This window comes from Schistocerca gregaria, chromosome 4 (assembly GCF_023897955.1).
Source record: "Schistocerca gregaria isolate iqSchGreg1 chromosome 4, iqSchGreg1.2, whole genome shotgun sequence".
In the NCBI taxonomy this organism is placed as follows: domain Eukaryota; kingdom Metazoa; phylum Arthropoda; class Insecta; order Orthoptera; family Acrididae; genus Schistocerca; species Schistocerca gregaria.
The window spans coordinates 746,922,250-746,936,417 of NC_064923.1; the positions used below are offsets into that span (position 1 = coordinate 746,922,250).

The window sequence follows — 14,168 nt, forward strand, 5'->3', positions numbered from 1 at the left end:
AATGCTTGACTCCTCGGTAAAGGTATGTTCTCGAAACTTTTACAAAAGCCCGTACCGAGCTACTGACAGTCTCTCTTGCAGAGTCTTCCACTGGAGTTCATCATCTCCGTAACGCTTTCACGATTACTGAATGATACTGTACCTAAGCGCGCTGCTCTCCGTTGGATCTTCTCTATCTCTTCTATCAACCCTATCAGGTACGGATGCAACACTGGTGAGCAATATTCAAGCAGTGGGAGAACAAATTTACTGTAGCCTACTTCCTTTGTTTTCGGACTGCATTTCCTTAGGATTCTTCCAACGAGTCTCAGTCTGGCTTCTGCTTTACCGACGATTAATTTTAAATGGTCATTCCATTTTAAATCACTCATAATGCCTATTCCAGATAATTTATGGAATTAACTGCTTCCAGTTGGTGACCTACTATGTTGTAGCTAAATGATAAAGGGTCTTTCTTTCTATGTATTCGCAGCACATTACACTTCTCTACATTGAGATTCAGTTGCCATTCCCTGCACCATGCGTCAATTCGTTGCAGATCCTCCTGGATTTCAGTACAGTTTTCCATTGTTTCAGCCTCTCGATATACTACAGCATCATCCGCAAAAAGCCTCAGTGAACTTCCGATGTCATTTAAATATATTGTGAATAGAAACGGTCCTACGACACTCCCCTGCGGCACACCTGAAATCACTCTCACTTCGGAGGACTTCTCTCCGTTGATAATGACATGCTGCGTTCTGTTATCTAGGAACTCTTCAATCCAATCACACAATTGGTCTTATAGTCCATATACTCTTACTTTGTTCATTGAACGACTGTGGGGAACTGTATCAAACGCCTTGCGGAAGTCAAGAAACACGGCATCTACCTTGGAAGCCGTGCATATTGCCCTCTGAGTCTCGTGGACGAATAGCGCGAGCTGGGTTTCACACGATCGCCTTTTTCGAAACCCATGCTGATTTCTACAGAGTAGATTTCTAGTCTCCAGAAAAGTCATTATACTCGAACATAATACGTGTTCCAAAACTCTACAACTGATCGACGTTAGAGATATAGGTCTATAGTTCTACACATCTGTTCGACGTCCCTTCTTGAAAACGGGGATGACCTGTGCCCTTTTCGAATCTTTTGGATCGCTACGATCTTCTAGAGACGGGTGTTCCCTCTCGGTAGTGCGACGTGGCCGTCCGGAGCCCGGTCTTCTTGTGACTGTCGAGTCTCGTGACCAATGCTGCCAGCAATAAAGTACAGTGGCTCCATTCCTGCCAAGTCTTTCTGCAGTATCGCGGAAGGAACATCCAGCTTCTTGTAGCCCCGTTACGTAACCCACTTCAAACTCGGAGAGGTGCTGATGATGGTGTCTTTGTCGCCTTAAAGGCATCCGTGACTGACATCAAGTCACTACGTCCAATCACGAAGGTAACCAACGCTCGCGACCATGACAGCAGTTATTAAAATCAAACGTGGCCTGCATCGTCATAGTGGCGCTACTAGCGCCACGCTGTGACAGTGGCGCGAGATGTGAACAGACGTCATCTTTAAGATGTATAAACGCGCCTAACAACTTCCGCTTAAGTTGTTCAACTCCGTCTTGGTGCTGCAATTTCTTTTTTTCCATCAGTCGATACGTTGTTACATCTTCGATGAGATTCTAAATTAGGCATGACTGGAAGAAACGTAACAGGATTTTTGAACACACACGTACATTTCTGAATATACCCATATAGCCACGTAATGTATTTCCAACGATTCACTGAAAAATAAATGGACGACGAGAGGCTAGTGAAACCACTGTTTTATCCTCGAATTATCACAGGGAATAAGAAAGTAAGGTCCTGAGTGGTAATTAGAACCTTTTAGCCGGCAGGCGAAGTGCTTTCTGTATTACATTCATAATGTACCCATGCTACTACTTTCATGAACACAAAATTCATGTGCCTTAACGCGTATGGCGGGCAAGTCTCTTTGTATAACATCGGAGCGAGGATCTCTTTCTCGGTAAAGCTGTCGTTTGTGCACCAGGAAACATTTAACAGGGTGGAGCAAAGACTTGGATGTATAAATTCGTTCACAACACTATGTCAACCGAACGGTGATCTGTTTTTGCAGCAACTTTTGTAGATCATTGTGGGTATGCTGGCGAATGCTGTTTTAAAACTTAATAAGATTGTAGTGAAATGCAGGAGGACCTGTAACGAATTGACGCATGGTGCAGGGAATGGCAACTGAATCTCAATGTCGAGAAGTGTAATGTGCTGCGAATACATAGAAAGAAAGATCCTTCATCATTTAACTATAATATAGCAGGTCAGCAACTGGAAGCAGTTAATTCCATAAATTATCTGGGAGTATGCAATAGGGGTGATTTAAAATAGAATGATCATATAAAGTTGATCGTCGGTAAAGCAGATGCCAGACAGATTCATTGGAAGTATCCTAAGGAAATGCAATCCGAAAACGAAGGAAGTAGGTTACAGTAGACTGCTTAAATATTGCTCACCAGTGTAGGATCCGTACCAGATGGGGTTGATAGCGGAGACAGAGAAGATCCAACGGAGAGCAGGGCGCTTCGTTCCAGGATCATTTAGTAATCGTGAAAGCGTTACGGAGATGATAGATAAACTCTAGTGGAAGACTCAGCAGGAGAGACGCACAGTAGCTCGGTACGGGCTTTTGTTGAAGTTTAGGACTGTAGCGCCTAGAACCGCACGGCCACTCCCGCCGGCCTATAAGCGAAAACACAGATTCAGAGTGCCAATTTCTCTCAAGACTATTGTTGTTGTTGTCTTCAGTCCTGAGACTGGTTTGACGCAGCTCTCCATGCTACTCTATCCTGTGCAAGCTGCTTCATCTCCCAGTACCTACTGCAACCTACATCCTTCTGAATCTGCTTAGTGTACTCATCTCTCGGTCTCCCTCTACGATTTTTACCCTCCACGCTGCCCTCCAATGCTAAATTTGTGATCCCTTGATGCCTCAAAACATGTCCTACCAACCGATCCCTTCTTCTAGTCAAGTTGTGCCACAAACTTCTCTTCTCCCCAATCCTATTCAATACCTCCTCACTAGTTACGTGATCTATCCACCTTATCTTCAGTATTCTTCTGTAGCACCACATTTCGAAAGCTTCTATTCTCTTCTTGTCCAAACTAGTTATCGTCCATGTTTCACTTCCATACATGGCTACACTCCAAACAAATACTTTCAGAAACGACTTCCTGATACATAAATCTATATTCGATGTTAACAAATTTCTCTTCTTCAGAAACACTTTCCTTGCCATTGCCAGTCTACATTTTATATCCTCTCTACTTCGACCATCATCAGTTATTATGCTCCCCAAATAGCAAAACTCCTTTACTACTTTAAGTGTCTCATTTCCTAATCTAATTCCCTCAGACTACGCGGGTGAAATTTATAACAGTGTACGTATAGATACGGTTATATAAGTATGTGGCGTCTGTTCTTACGGAATTAGTGGCGACGAATGTAAATGTGTGCCGGACCGGATTCGAACCGGAGTTTACCAGGCATCTACATCTACATGTTTACCGTGCCATTCACACTTAAGTGCCTGGCAGCTGCGTCAACCGATGTGCCACCCGAGAGCAGTGTGTGTGTCGCAAATGCAGAGGCTATCTCTGCACTATGCGCAGCCGACTCACATTGCCACCTATCCACAGACCCGTCCATATCTTCCGTGCTCGCCAGTTTTATATTCACACTGGGTGGCGCACATAAATGTGTATCCACGCTGAAGGTTGTTGATTGAGTACCACTCCGCCTTCAATATACGTAATGCGTCACAGCTGCAGCTTGCGCGGCAGTATCTGTTATTTTGGACGTTTTATAAAGAACAAACACCTCACATTTATATAACCGATTTGCTTCGATGGGTAATGAATGAGCCAGCTTCAGCAAAGATGGACATTTACGTTTGGCATCCAGTAGAAATGTAAAATGATTGGTGAGTATGGAGAACACGGACAGGGGCTGAGGATAGGTGCTACTAACTGGGAACGTCAGTCGGTCGCGGAGCGTGCCAAGGTATTTCACCCACTTGCAATAAACGCAGTTTAACTCCTTACAAGTTAAGACGAGCCTTTGAACAAGTGTTCCCATAATGACTCTCGAAATCGTCTCTGTGCGGCGCAAGTCGACTTGCCCAAACACTCGAAAATTCTTAGCAAGAGGTTCGCATTCGGGAGGACGACGGTTCAATTCCGCGTCAGGCCATCCTGATTTAGATTTTCCGTGATTTCCCTAAATCGCTCCAGGCAAATGCGGGGATGGTTCCTTTGAAAGGGAACGGCCGACTTCCTTCCCCGTCCTTCCCTAATCCGATGAGACCGATGACCTCGCTGTTTGGTCTCTTCCCCCAAACAACCCAACTCTTAGCAAGAGAAAGAGCGAATTTGCAGTTTGTAATTTGCCTATATCAAAGCTGGTGGCCACGCTCTTTCTTTCTGGCCAATCAGAGCTCTTGTACGTGTTACAACTCCCCCACTAGAACTTTTGTAGCCTACCACAGACGTTGTTTCTTTCGTAGGGCGGAGTTTATGTTCTGTTAACTAATAATGAGATAAACAGTTTTTCTTTCACGCAAATTTTAACACAGGTGGCTACAATGAGTCACCAGTGTTTTCAGTTGGGATTCTCGAGACGTTCATCTGCCATATCCCAGCCGTCCTCCTGTGGAAAGGCTTTCCGAAGGGTCATCGTTAAAAGCAGAGGCAAGGACTGATTTTGCTAGCGGCCTACGCAGTATCTCCAGGGTCCCATTGTGTCCGCTAGATCTCCCACTCTGAAGTTTCTAGCCGAACACGGGACACACTTTTCATCGTAAAATTCTCCTTCCCTCAGAACTGCGCCTCGTAGCTCGGGTCTGGGAAATTACTTGTGTGCAATTACTAGTGTGAGTGTTAGTGGTTTGTATTCACGAAATGCCTGCTTGTTTATTTGACATGCATAATCAATAAAATTCGTACAATTTCACGCAACAATGTCGTGTAACACATCGATTTAACCGGAATTGTTTCAGGAATTCAATGTAAGGTGTGTTGTTTGTGTGACACCTTGCAATTGTATTGCATGGATTTCAATGCTTACTGTGGCAGCGGAGTTGTACCTGTAGACAAACAAAACTGAATTCCACAACTTTATTTCTTCCGCGTGCGATACCAGATATTCTATGTGTGTGTACCTTTCTTCTGATACTAAAACTGCACAAGCTTCCTGTACACCATAGTAGAAAACTAAGAAGAAAAATACTTTGTCACAACTTATGGCGTGTGCGACCATAGGTTTCCACTCCCGTGCACGTCTTCAGTAAAACTGGGGTATATGACAGCATTGTCCTACAGTTTTACAGACCAACGTTTCAGACTTCGTTACAAGTGGTCTTCATCAGTGCCGTATATTTACTTCTGGCCCAGTGCCACCCTCAGAACATGCACAGGGTAATGTTATTCTGATTGTATGTAAAGGTTATCAAGAAAATATTTGAAACCTAGCAATGACTGGTTGGAGTAAGAAGGTGGCGGAAACAACTGTCATTGAGAGTAATCAGTAAGTGCTACGGGCTGGTTTCGGGGAATGACTAGGATGTTCGTACAGTAGTCGCCTTGTGGATCTACCTTACTGGCAGCCAGCTGTGGACGGCCAATGGTCTGACATCGTTGCAGAGGCTGCGGCACCAAGTGCAATAGTAAACATAGTGGCCCGAGGCACGAATCGCCAGCAGGCTCTGAGGGGACAGTAATGCTCCTTCACTCTCCTGGTTTAGAAGTCGCATGGCTATATCAACTGACAGCAACAAAATAAAAATGTGAGATGTCATGTAAAATGTCCTGATAGTGTGGAGAATCACACCGAGCACTGACAGTTAACGCTTGTGAACGATTTGAGGGCAATGACGTACGTGCTGTTATAGCCAAATAGCATGTACCATGCCAATTATCTTAGATAGGGAACAGCTAGCAGTGTCTGCTTCGCCAAAGCCGTGCAAAAATGTATCAGACTGGGGCTTAACAGTCTAGAAAGATTTAGAATAGATTCTCGAGTTCACAGCTGGCTCTGAGGCCGCTAGTGCCACCGCTGGCGAGAGGTAAACACGAGCGCAGATACCAGGCCACCAAGTGATATTCGATTGACATTCAGAACTGTGGTCGTCTGTCTCTCGTAAATGTTTCATACATTCAACCATGACTTTTAGTTAAGCATAGTCACAATTGTCAGCCTCAATTGAAGCAGAAATATCCGATTTAATGAAAAGAATTGATCAGCCACTGTAGAGTGGCTCTTTACCAAACCCATTCAATTTTGGTTATTTTCATAGTGTAATTTAGCGTAATTGATATCTCTGGTCCCACTTTTATTTAATTTGTCTGTATTTGATCAACCCCCAGACACGGTCATCCACCATCTTACTATTAAAGAATCTCGTATATAGGAATTTCGGTTCACAGTTGTGAACACCCGGTGTCAATATTTTACCATCCTGTATGTATTTTTGCTAACATTGCTGTGTCATGGCCGGCTGCTGTGGCCGAGCGCTTTTAGGCGCTTCAGTCTGGAACCGCGCGGCTGCTACGGTCGCAGGTTCGAATCCTGTGTCGGGCATGGCTGTGAGTGATGTCTTTAGGTTAGTTACGTTTAAGTAGTTCTACGTTCTAGGGGACTGATGACCTCAGATGTTAAGTCCCATAGTGCTCAGAGCCATTTTAACCATTTTTTGCTATGTCATCAAGTCATACATAGAGTAAAAATAAACCTTAATAACGAAAATCAAAGATTTTCATTTTTTGCTAACACATAGTTATGCCTGAATCCGTAAACTAATATCTGTTAGCGTTAACATTTCCTGTACAGAGTATGTACTGGAACCGACATTGACATTATTGTCGGATTACATCACTGTCTGCACTGCTGCACTCTTCTGAACTCTGCGTGCATGAGATGGTATCTTCCTACCTTGAAGGCCACAGGTTCCACACCAAATTCCTAAAACACTCACAGAGCGTTCTTGCGCAGCTGTGGTAGGAAGATAGATCAGAACTAGTCTCACAAATGTTAGACAGTTCCTTAGTGCACTGCTATAAGGAAACGAAATGAGCCCACACATAAAATGAAGCTGGGTTGCATAATGTTTTTAGTGCCCTTTATAGGCGTACAAAGGAGCTGCGACATGGCGATTTCAATGAGTACCAGAGTTGCAAACAAGTACCTGCAAACAACCAAAATCCGAGTGCCGTAACTTCAATTTTCGAGTTTTACAATCCCATTTCTATTACTGTTTTAAACTAAACTCAATGTGAACTCGTCTCGGAAGGTCCTAACGGTACTGAACGTCCGGCGTGTAGCCCTCAGCCTATAGGCATAACTGGATGCAGATATGGAGGCACGTGAGGTCAGCACACAGCTCTCTTAGACATTGTTAGCTTCCTCAATTTGCCTCACAAGGGATGAGTGCACCTCACTTGCCAACAGTGGCCGGCTGAGTGGGTAGTCAGCCATCCTAGTGGTAGCTGAGCCTGACACCATTTAACTTCGGTGATCTGACGAGAACTGGTGTTACCACTAAGGCAACCCCGTTTGCATCTTTATTACTACAGTCTGATTGAAAGTGCTTGACCGTTGATACTTCCAATGTTGGAGCTCTCTTCCTACAATCATGATGCCCAATGTCATGCATGAACTGTTCACTGTAGCCAAACTGCCAATTCTCTGTCTGGATTTTGATCTTGACGTGTCTGGATTTTGGGTCCAGTCCTTTTTGTTCCGCATTTCACCGGATATGGTAACCACTCCAAAAAGAACACTCACGAAACAATAGTAATGAAATACGTGCGTTCCATTCACAGAACTACTGGAACGTTTCGCACAAGACGCGATTCGGAGTTACATACTCACTTATCATCACGGACATTGACGTACAGGATATAAGCTTCGTAGGACACTGCATGAGATGGAACTTGCTGAAGGCAGTAAAACACTGTTGTTAATGGTGCTATGCATGATGTAATACAAAATTATTAGATTAATTGGTAATGTAGTGCAATGTTTCAGATATAATACTGATGTACACACTTCTTTTTAAATTTGTAAATCTTTATTCACTTGACGTTCATTATGGTTATTTTCAATTAATTGGTGTAAACGTAATTTTCTTTGTTTAATCTTTTGTGGCATCATCTTAATCATCACATTAACTTTTTGTTTGGCCTTATTGTTTCTTCCTATCTTTCTTTTTTTCGTTTACTAATATATCCGCCGTCTGCGGATAGGAAAATCTCAGACTGTGAGTTATAGCGTTTTTACTTAAACTAAAGTCTTTCTTCAAAATTTACAAACAATATTCGTGAGGTAGGACTAATCCTCCAAGCATACCAATAACTAAATCAGATATTCTTCCAAACATAAACTGTCTGTAGTAACCATACAACATCACCAAACCAAGCCCCGGGCGTCTCGTGAAGAGCGGCGCGGAGTCCACCTTACCGTTACCGGAGTCCGAGGACGAGCAGAGGCCCTGCGAGGATGTGTCCGGTACGCTGGCAGCGGTGGACGATGACACCAGGGGCCTCGCTCGGCGTGAACAGCCTAAATACTGGTTGGCGCCAGCCTAAATGCTGCTTGGAGCATAGATATGGCTGGCTCTATTTGCAGTCACGTGTGGAGCGGAAGGAAAGAGGTCCGCGGCAGTAGCGACCTCTTGCGGTGCCGTGGATGCCTCCTGGTGGCCTCTGGGAAGTGTCTGTGTTCCCGGGACGACCAGCCAGGCTGACCCCTACTAGGGCCGGGACCCGCTGTACCGGTATGCTTCGCGGGAAGCAATACCTGCAGGCGCTTAGTATGGGGACAGTATTTACAATCTGCCGGTGTCACCTACAGCTCGTAAACGAGTGCCACAGTTGTTACACTGCGCATCACGAGCTTGTGGTTAGGTTAGGACGTCAGTGTAAATTGAGGGCTAAAAAGCATGTTGTGTGCCACAGTTCAGTCACTGATCATGTAAAATCAGTTGTGTGTAGCGATTCTCACGTTCCCTCCGTAGCTGACAGCCTCCAATACTGCTCCGTGTCATACGAACAGCCCTTCAGCACTTGTGAGGTGACCCGCTGTGTTCGCGTGTCGCCTTTAACTGACAGGGGCAGGCCACAATGTTGTGCTCACGGATTTGCTCCAATCTTTGTGCACCTTTAGTAGGCCATTGGAACTACATAATGTGAGAGTAGTATGGTTCAGTAATCTGGCAGGTCAGAGAAAATCGCAAGAGAAGTTTTACGCTTCTTTTATGTACTGGTTGTACCTGTGCATAGGTACTGAATGCCAGACCCCATGGTGGTCAAAGGTTTATCCTAAATTTTAAATCTACATTGTTTCACCACGTGTCACATTACTTAATTTATATGACTTTTCAGAGGTAATGTAATAAAAAAACACGTGTATTTGCGTGACGTTTTAGTGAATTTCATGTTATTTGACTGCTTATAAATTTTAAGTAAATTTAATTATCAGAAGAAACATATTCATATCTATCGTCAAGTAAATGTTTTTCTGAAAACGTATGCCTGTCGTGATTTCCAAAATCACTTATACATTCAGTCTAGTAAGGTACGCAGAAGTACTTTGCACCTCGACTCTTCGAGCCGCAGCCACAGAGGTAGAACACATTTGGCAGTTGACATACGTAGTGGTGAGACGTTGCTAATGTGGCAAGAAGGAATAGTATAGGTGAAAATATTTTGAATATCACAGAATTTACGCTTGTACTACAAAAATGAAGCGTAGATCAGGAGTAGAACCGTCCCCTCATATATTTTCATCTTAGAAAGTACGAACGCTAACCGCTTGACCATCATAAACTCTGAGGTCCACGCACTACACGCAGATACAGCAATTTCATAACAGACGGGTAGAATCTCTCTTGTGATTTTCTCGGAATTGCCAGATTAGTGGACGTTACAACTTGCACATTATGCTACTTTAATGGCCTACTAAAGGTACACGAAGTTTTTACATCTACATCTACGTGAATACTCTGCTATTCACAATAAAGTGCCTGACAGAGAGTTCAATGAACCACCTTCAAGCTATCTCTGTACCGTTCCACTGTCGAAAGGCGCACGGGAAAAACGAACACGAGCTGATTTCTTTAATCTTATCGTGATCATTATTTCTCCTTATAGAGTTGAGTGTTAACAGAAAGTTTTCCGGAATCGGAGGAGAAAACTGGTGACTGGAATTTCACGAGAAGTTCCCGTAGTAACGAAAAACGCCTTTGTTTTAATGATTGCCACTCCAACTCAGGTATCATGTCTGTGGCACTATCTCCCCTCTTTCGCGATGATACAAAAGGAGCTGCCTGTACTTTTTCGATGTCATTCGTCAGCCCGACCAGATGCGGACCCCACACCGCACAGCAATACTCCAAGATAGGGCGGACAAACGTGGCGTAAGCAGTCTCTTTAGTAGACCTGTAGCACCTTCTAAGTGTTCTGCCAATGAATCGCAGTCTTCGGTTTGCTGTACCCACAACATTATCTATGGGACTGTTCCATTGCAGGTGTTCCCCTAGGTAGTGTTACAGGCCGTTTGCTGCTCCTTATCTATATAAACAATTTGGGAGACAATCTGAGCAGCCGTCTTCGGCTGTTTGTAGATGACGCTATCGTTTATTGACTAATAAAGTCATCAGAAGATCAAAACAAATTGCAAAACGATTTAGAAGAAATATCGGAATGGTGCGAAAAGTGGCAGTTGACCTTAAATAACAAAAAGTGTGAGGTCATCCACATGAGTGCTAAAAGGAACGCTTTAAACGTCGGTTACACGATAAATCAGTCTAATCTAAAAGCCGCAAATTCAACTAAATACCTAGGTATTACAATTACGAACAATTTAAATTGGAAGGACTGCACAGAAAATGTTGTGGGGAAGGCTAACCAAAGACTGCGTTTTATTGGCAGGACACTTAGAAAATGTAACAGACCTGCTAATGAGACTGCATACACTACGCTTGTCCGTCCACTTTTAGAATACTGCTGTACGGTGTGGGATCCTTACCAGATAGGAATGATTGAGTACATGGAAAAAATTCAAAGAAAGGCAGCACGTTTTGTATTATCGCGAAATATGAGAGAGAGTGTTTAAGAAATGATACAGGATTTGGGATGGACATCATTAAAAGAAAGGTGTTCCTTGTTGCGACGGAATCTTCCCACGAAATTCCAATCACCAACTTTCTCCTCCGAATGCGAAAATATTTTGTTGACACCGACTTACGTAGGGAGAGTGACGTATAAAAATTTTTGGTGCCTACAGTGTCACGTCTACCAGTGTCACACAAATTTTTATTTTTAAAGGGGATCACTTAAGACTATTTCCATGGGTTCGCCCCTCAAATTCCTCCCTCATATCACAAAATTGTCGTCTGATGCAGTACAAACTGAAAAATAAATTCCTTTTAAAGCACAGTTTCGTATATAATTTATATTCAAAACCTTACAGCGGTGTCACAGAACAAATTCTACACGAGAATACGACACACAGCTTTAAGGGAAGAAATGCTTCCGATAATTATAACAGTATTTGAAGAACATCAAAACATGAACAGGCTGAAATGAACAAACAGTACATGATACTATGTTAATTCAACTGTAAAAAGTTAAGAAGCATATTATTAGCAAAATGAGAATTATGCAAAAGTGAAATGCCAAAATGAGCACTTCTCTATTGGAAGTAAATCAAAACAATCAGAATGGCTGAAAGAGAGCCCAATAACACGAGCCATAAACGAGTAAGTTCTAAGCAACTAAGCATATAAGAGAATAGGCAAAATTGAGATGCCAACAGAATGAGATGCCAACAAAATGAGAGCTGGCCGAACTCCGTCGGCGCTTACATACGGTTGCGCTCGTGGCCGCAACACGCGCGCCTGCGACCGCAGTGCACTGTTAGCACCTCAGCGGCGTCGTCTAGTGTCCCGTACGCAAGTTGTGCGATTGCTGTCGCAGGTCAACCCTTAATCTATGATGTTACAGGAGGAAGATAAAATCAGATATAGGCTTTCATTCTTTCCGCGCGCTATACGAGATTGGAATAATACAGAATTGTGAAGGTGTTCGATGAACTCTCTGCCACGCACTAAAGAGTGATTTGCAGAGTAGCCATGTAACTGTAGATGTAGATATTTTTAATTGTAATCCCTGAAGGAAATCCACGATCGCAAAGTCGTGGCCTCTACTTGTTAGCAGCAGCCGATGTAGCAACACTATGGTGGTGACATACTTCAAGTGTCACGTAATTTTAATCGGACAGTAAGTATCGCACAATTTTTTAAGAGCGTTGATGCCAGTTGCAAGTACCCGGGTTCGAGTACCGGTTTGGCAATACGCAGTTTGTAGTCTGCCGGGTAGTCGCGACGGCTGGAAATTTTCGCAGGCGTCGCTTCGAACAAGTGGCGAGTGGGGTGGAAGCTCCCTCCGGAGGCCGGTGGCGGCCTGTGAGAGGTCTCTCACTTGCCGGTCCCCCGACTCGCGGCTGCGGTCAGATTATTTGCCAGCGGTGGTAGCCCAGGGAGCGCGTTATAAATCCCAGCGAGCTAATAGTGTTGTCCGAGGGGGAGGAGGGGGGGGGCGGCGAAGCAACAGGAGAGGCGCGCCGGCGCCTGCGCACAGCGCCGGCCGGGCCTCCGGCCTCCGGCGTCGGCGTCTCGCGGCCCGGCGTCAGTCGTGCGCCGCGCGGCACCGCGCCTCGCCTCGCCTCCGCCTCCGCCTCTCCGCCTCCGCCTCCGCCTCTCCGCCTCCGCTCCTCAGTTCCTCCCCGGCGGGCCGCAGCTCCGGCGGCAGTCGTCTGCGGGCGCCGCGCCGCCTCTCTGTCTGTCCCCCTCCGCTCGCGTGTGCGTGGCGCGACTTCGGACGCCAGACAACCCGTGGTCCAGTCTGCCGACGCCGCTGTTGGCTCGCGCGCGCGGAGCTGTCTGCCACGAGGAAGCTACCCTTTTCTAGTAAGTCCTCTCCTCGATCAAGTGAAACTACTGTACGTTGTTCTCCCACACGTGCCTCATCCTCGACGGATGCCGGCAGTCAGTATCACCTCAACAAGTGGGATGACAGAGTTCCTTCTTTTGTAAATAAAATGGTCCAGATCCCTTAATAGCTTTGTATTATCGTGATAACGTCGTTTCAGCAACTGGTATCATCATCAAAACTTAAAGCGCGTAATACAAGATTAAATATCAACGTCAATAAAACCAGTGCCTTATCGAAGCTTCAACTCGGAGCTGACAATTCACCCCACGTTTACCCATAGGTTATATTGACACTGACACTGAATCTTGATTTACATGTTTTATGTTCTGACCTGACGATGACAGCTGCCGAAACACGGCTACAAATAAACATATATCTAAAGCGATTTAGACTGTTTTATTAACAAAGTGTTCACAACGCTTGCAGACTCGTAAAGAAAATTTATTTCCCTTATCAACGAGACTTTTTTTTTTTTTTTTTTTTTTTTGCAATCGCCGCAGAAGTCCATCGTAAAGAGTGCACAATAGTCCGCAGTCTGCAATAAAGACATGCAGGTGCTTTTCCACTCAACATACCCCTATTTTTCACATTTAGCAGTCGTCGCTGCGAAAAGTAGGCTTAGTAATGTACAGTATATCTTCGAACATAAAAACGTGTGCTACCGAAAAGAATAAATGCGTAACTGCAAAAAATAAAATAAAATGAATAATTAATCAGGAGTACTTTCACATGGCTCGCGAAGATAGTCATAGATTATGTTTGTGCAGCGTGACATCTGACTACGACATAGAGGGCATTCACTAGCCTGTTAAAAAACCAACCAGGGCTCAGTTTTCTGTCAACTTCAACAAATGATACTGACCACATTTCTGGGCCTCTTTCTATAACAAGACACTGTAATCACAATACATCTGCTTAATCAGTCGTACGGCACTGGGTAGTTAATTCCGAAACACATTAAATGGAGGGATGGCATAAAAAATGCTAGAGACACTCGAATTCCTACGACAAAATTCAGGTAGTACTTCACGGATGTTTTCTTTGTATTTTCTGAAGCGTCTCCATGGTCTCATACAGACTGACACGGTATAATTGCATTTGTTTCGATTACTTTCCACCTCTCCTCGTTTC

General features: G+C 44.3%; 1 protein-coding gene across 1 annotated transcript in view; it reads left to right on the forward strand.

Moving 5' to 3' along the window:
* The first annotated feature begins 12,925 nt into the window (after positions 1-12,925).
* Positions 12,926-14,168, forward strand: part of LOC126266677 (lachesin-like) — an 890,041-nt gene continuing 888,798 nt past the window's right edge. Inside the window, exon 1 of the mRNA XM_049971099.1 lies at positions 12,926-13,012. The gene's annotated coding sequence lies outside the window, so the exon portion shown is untranslated. The remainder of the gene's footprint in view (positions 13,013-14,168) is intronic.